General features: G+C 47.6%; 1 long non-coding RNA gene across 2 annotated transcripts in view; it reads left to right on the top strand.

Annotated features, from left to right (window-relative positions):
• Nucleotides 1–6,026, top strand: part of LOC116085753 — a 100,713-nt gene that overhangs the window by 31,246 nt on the left and 63,441 nt on the right. Inside the window, exon 3 of one of the 2 annotated variants that reach the window (XR_004116698.1) lies at nucleotides 825–898. The exons of the other annotated variant lie outside the window; for it this stretch is intronic. This is a non-coding gene — a long non-coding RNA (uncharacterized LOC116085753). The remainder of the gene's footprint in view (nucleotides 1–824; nucleotides 899–6,026) is intronic. 2 annotated transcript variants of the gene reach the window in all.

Here is a 6,026-nt window from a genome sequence, read left to right on the forward strand (position 1 = left end):
TGATACTGAGAGGCTTCTTGTCTGCTGCAGGGGGTTAGGCTACCAGAAAACCTTGGTTTATTGATGGAGAGAAACTGGCTGCATTTCCCTCTCTGACTGACATCTTGGTATGTGTGTTATATATGTGGGGTTCTGAATTATTGATACCCTTTCATAACGGCAGATGAAAACCCTCCGTTTACTGACCAACATCTGGGGTACATTTTCTATCTGGAAAAGTTGACAGTCCGGTCAGAGAAGTGTGAAAAGGAGGCTTTGGCGACACTGCATGTGAAGGTGGGGACCCCAGTCAGGGCTCATAATCTCCGAGCGAGGGTGAGGGTGACTTCCCACCAAACATGAAGTTTCAACAAAAGCCTCTTTCTCTCTTCAAGGCCCTGCTGTCAGCAGATTAGAGCTAATTAAATTAGCATAATGGAGTCCTGGCCTCTGCTCTCTCCTCCTTTCTCAGTCTTCTGGTTACACTTCTTGCTTGCAAGTCCTTAAAAAAAGGGGGGCTTAGGGACAGGGTAAGACATTGGTGACATTCTACTTTCCCTTTGTGGTTCAAGAAGTTAGAAAGGTAGGAAAGCTCAGAACAGTCAGGAATCCAGACCACCTAGCAGCTGGTGGTCAGCCCTTGAGGTAAAGCATCTGGAGGAAGATGCCAGAATGGGGAGGGGCCTGGGCACTGAGACTGCCTGACCAGCAATGGAACACGGCTGTGGTCTCCAGCTGCCAAACGCTGCCTCTGCCCTTCCCAGGCCTTCGGGATGGTTGCCAAAGCCTCAATACCCTTTAGGAGCAGCCTATAGTTTTCCTGGACATAAGTCTCTTTCCTTCAGGGACTTGATTTTCCTTCTTGATGCTGATGCAGATGGAGAAGGTCTTACCCTAAGGACTGAGGAATCTTTGTGAGGTAAGAAAGGGCAGGCCATGCTCTCAGCTCTGTCTGTATGTCCTCTTCTTACCCTGCACCCCCTGGTACTGTGTCTGCACCCATGTCTTACATACGGAAACTGAAGCTTGGATATAGAAAAGCTCTTCTCAGAGCTGCCAAGTGCCCTTCACAGCAAGTGGTCATCCAGGCAGGGGTTCCCAAGCCAGCGCCTGGCCTGCAAGCATTTCCTCCCCTTAGGGAGTATCACTCTACTTCGGAATGCTTGTGAACAGGGGTCGTGGAGTTTGCAGATCTCCCAGGGGCTCTTCCTTGTACTGTGAGAGAACATCAGATCTGGGAGACTGTGCTTCCTGCAGCGTGTCCACACTAAGCCCCAGGAGATGGGCCTGCTGTAACCTCCTAGCCCTCCCTGCTGGCTAGAAACAGGGTTTCTCTCTCCTAAGTTCTCAGATTTCTTTACAAGGGACAAATGATGGATGTTTTGTTTTCCTCTGTGATTGGAGATATGGTCCACATATGACAATTTGTCTTTCTAAATCTGGCTACTTAGCTCACCACAATGATGTCCAGTTCTATCCATTTTTATGATTTATTTTTTTAAATGGCTGCATGGAATTCTGTTATGTAGATAGACCTCATTTTCTTTATCTTTTCCTCAGTTGATGGGCATCTCATTGGTTCCATCTCTGGTATTGTGAAGGGTACTGCTATAAACATAGATACGTAAGGCATTTCTCTGGTGTGTTGGACGACCCCTTCGGTTGTAGATTACTCATATGATAATTCTATGTCAATTAGCTGAGAAACCTCCATATGGGTTCAGCAATGGCTATCCTAGTTTGCACATTCATCAGTGACGAATTGTGGTTCGTTTCCCCTAGATCTTCACCAGAATTAGTTGTCTGTTTTCTTGACTTGGATGAGATAGAATTTCAAACTAGTTTTAATTTGCATTGACCTGATGGCTAAGGGTGTTGAACATTTTAGAATATATATGCTGCCTGTTCAGTTTATTGACACAACATTTGCTGCCTGAAGTATTCTTGGCCAAGACTTCTTCCCATTCTGCAGGCAGTCCATTCACTCCAGTGATTGTGCTCTTTGTTTTATGGAAGCCTCTTGGTTTCATTTCAATCCTCAGGTTTATTTCTTGTGCTATTAGAGTCCTGTTCAGAAACTATCCCAGGTAAGAAGACTTTGATCTAGTTTTTGTAGCTATTTTCTGAATGTCTACTCTATAGCAGCCAAATAGCCCAGCCTGCTTAGGCAAGAAATGTTGGCCCAGCCTCAGGCATACAGATTTAACAAGGACAAGGGGAAGAACTTTTTGGAAACAAGACCATATAAGACATAGGCTCTCCTTCTTGCTAGAGCCATACATACACTTCCAGCTTGTCTCCCAAGGACTCTAAAGGCAGGAACTACCTCTGAAGCCACTGTGCCTTCCAGGGTGTCCAGACCTCTAACCTTAGTGTTTGGTCTAGGACGAGCACACTAAGGAACCCATGCAGTGCTGGCGTGTCAACCTGATACACGCTAGAGTCATTTAGAAGAGGGAGCATCAAGTGAAAGAATGCCCCTACCAGACTGGGGTATGGGCAATCCTGGGGTGCATTTTCATGATAGATGATTGACACACAGGGCCTGGCCCGCTGAGGGTGGGGCCACCCCTGAGCTGGTAGTCCTGGGTTCTGTAAGGAAGCAGGCTGAGCAAGCCAAGAGGAGCAAGCGAGTGAGCAGCACCCCTTCCACAGTCACTGCATCAGCTCCAGGTTCCTGCCTTGAATTCCTGCACTGGCTTCCTCTGATGATAGACTGTGCTGTGGAGGTGATACAAAACACCCTTACCTCCTCAGGCTGCTTTCGGTCATGCTTTTCTAACACAGCTATAGAAACCCTTAACCAGGACACATGGGGGAAGAGGGGCAACTGAGGGGGACGAGGCAGAACGGCAGGGGCTGTCTAGGAAAGCACTGCCAGACAGAAGAGGACTCTGCTCTAAGCTGGGGTGGTGGGGTCATGGGGTGCAGCTTCACAGAGAATCAAGACTCCTTTTGACTGTGGCACCTCAGCCACCTGCGAAGGATGAAAAGCTCGAAGGATGAAAAGCTCGGCTCTGCAGGATGCTCAGAGATCAGAAACTAAGGTTGAAAGAGCTCTTTTGCCTCCTTCTTTAGAAGAAGTAGAGACCCACAAAGGGGGAGGCCTTGTTTATTGCTCAAGTGGAAACAGGAGTCTGGTCTCCTGACTGACCAGGGTCCATCTCATCAACCTTTCCTGGCCAAAGGGAATGCTGTCCTGGAGGCCAGCTGCCAACTTCCTGTCCTGGTCTGCAGTGGGCTTTGCCTTTGTAGCGATGACAACCTAGGATGGGGATGTGACATCTTAGTTACCAGACATGTGACCCTCCCGCTCCCCACTCTCTTTGGTCAGGTTTTTCTGTGTCTGCTTTTGCTAGGATCTGCGCCTAAGGCTCACAACATGGAGATGTTAGTGCTCAGCCTTGGAGACAGACGTTGGATGCTTGAGCCTGACTTGGTGACAGTAGCAAGTCCCCCAGGCCCTGGAGGCTTTCTGATCCAGCTTCCTTCTGCTGATAGGCTGCAGGGTTCCTACCGAAGTGGAGACTAATAATAATTTACGTAAGGCTTTTCTCCTTGAAGCTGATTAAGAGGGGGACAAAAGAGCATTATCATGCTCCGCCCACCTTTAGCTAGGAATGATTGATAGATCACAACCTACCTATATTTAAATTGCACAACATGGAGGAGTTGTGGCATATTTATCCATCTGTGGATCACATCAATGCTCGCAACCATTGTGGGATTCTCTACGTCTCTTCCTATGCTGTATTCTTCTCTCCTGTTCCTTTCTGTCTCCCTCCCACCTTAGCAATGACCAATCTGCCTCCTTTCACCACAGCCTGCATTTCCTAAGACCACAGGAAGCTGGGTTTCTGTTGCATACACCCTCCCTCCCCCCCCCCCCCCCCCCGTTTGTCTCTGTTAAGTGAACCAGCCATTTCTTCCCTTATTGCTAAAGGGGTGTGGATGTCTGATGGTTTAACCACTCACCTTTAGGCAAATATTTGTATTGTTTTTAATTTGCAGCTATTAAAGTCGCTAAGCATTTGAAAAGCATAAGAAAAAAAAGTCTTTATATAGTCATACACATAGATTTCTCTTGTGAGAAGCCATGGCAGAGACCGGCTGTGTCTTAAGGTAGGTCTGTCTTTGCTTTCAGCAAGCTGCAAACTTTTCCTAGGTGGTACGCTGGCATTGCAGGTGCTCTGCCTCCTTGTCAGTCCTTGTCTCTGTCAGTGTCAGGTTTTGAACACCAGGGACAAGTGGCCAGGTGCCTATTTAACATATCAAAGCAGAGAGTGACCGCTGGGTCCTCCCTGGATCCCTCCATCCCCTGTTACAGGATCCTCCTGGCTGGCATACCCTGCTTCCTACCCTGAATTCTTCAGCACAAGCAAGGGGCTGGGCTGTTTTTTTTTTTTTCTAAAATCCAACTTTTTGGGTACCTGCTCTCTTTGTACTTTGGCTGCTGCCTCTGGTCCTCCTGCTCTTCCCTCTCCCTTCTTCCCCTCTTCCCACAAGGCACAGTTTAGTCTGGCCATGTCCACTCTGGACTCTCCCAGATGTTCCTGCCTCTGGCTATGCTCTCCCAATTATCTGCAGTAAACCTTCTCCTCCACCATAGCTAGGACCCGCCATTTTCTGTGGTTGTTGTTGTTGTTTTCCTTCAGTCTGCTGGGTGATCTTAGCTTTAGCCACTTTCACTAGGACGTCCGCCTTGCAGTGTCTGGATTTCCTTCCAGATACGGTTTTTTTTTTTTTTTTTTCATGAAAGCACCAGCTAGCTACATATTTCCTTAAATGAAATTTCAGCTCGAATCTCTGGCCTTTTATAAAAAATGGCATTGGAGATACCAACAAGAAATGTTAATAGTTATAACCTAGTTGAATAAATATGATGCACTTTCTGGTAGGAGGAGAGCAGCAATCCTAAAGCAGGAAGTGTTAGGGGGAGAATGGAGACTCTACAGGAATATAAGGAGTGTGCAGTGACTGAGGGTAGACAGCGCCTTGAGAAGAGACTTGCTCACACTACATTCAGAGCTACACCCGGACGGACGCTTGGATCTGCTTTGAGGACTGGGATTTGGAGCCCGTGGGTGTGGTCTATAATCCTAGTGCTCCCTGATTACTGGCTGAGCACTCCTGTCTTTAAATCCATTTTCTTTCAAAATAATTACAGAATCCACAGAAAGCTCTACAGGTGGGTGGGAGAGAAGAACACAACTGTGGTTTCTCCAGTGGCTCCATCTTGTGTAATTACTGTGTGGGGTGTGTGTGTGCCTGAAACTGCTGTGCTGAACTTGCAGTGCTCAGATCGCTGTGGAGACCAGTGTGACCACCACTGCAGCTGGGATTCCGAGGTGTTCCCTAAGCCTAACCACAGAGCACCTCCCCTGTGCTCCGCCTTTGTCATGCACTGGCTCCTCCCTGTTCTCCACCCAGCTACTTGTCTAACACAACACACAATGGAGGAGATGCGTTTTGGGCACTTGCTGTAAAGCCTCTCAAGCCCACTGAGGCTGTTGAATCCATCCCTAGGTTTCTCTCTCTCTTTTTTTTTTCATGGCTGAATACTATTCCACTGTATGGACATTAGCCATCCTAACCTGTGTATTTGTTATCTGCTGCTGTGATAAAATACCATGACCAGAAAGCAAGTTAAGGAAGACAGAGGGTTGGGATTCATACTGGTAGGGATGCCATGGCACCAAGCGGCAGGCATGCTTGGCAGGGACAGGAAGCTAAGGGATCACATCTCAACCACATGAAGGAAACACAGAGTGAACTGGAAGAGGGTTAAGCCTGTGAGCTCTCAAAACCTTACCCTCGTGATAGGAAGTTCACTCCTCCAAAAGGTTCCATAACCTGCCACCTGAGACCAAGTGTTCAAACACCTTAGCCGTTGGGGGGCAAGGGGGCACAATTTCTCAAGCAAACCACTATAACCCTTCACCCATTGAAGGATATTCTAATTATTCTCAGGCTTGGGGGAGTTAAAAATAGGGCTGATGTTAGCAGTCACGTGCTTCTGTGTGAACAGGAGACTTCTTTTTTTTTTT

Source organism: Mastomys coucha, unplaced genomic scaffold, assembly GCF_008632895.1.
Source record: "Mastomys coucha isolate ucsf_1 unplaced genomic scaffold, UCSF_Mcou_1 pScaffold12, whole genome shotgun sequence".
Taxonomy (NCBI): Eukaryota; Metazoa; Chordata; class Mammalia; order Rodentia; family Muridae; genus Mastomys; species Mastomys coucha.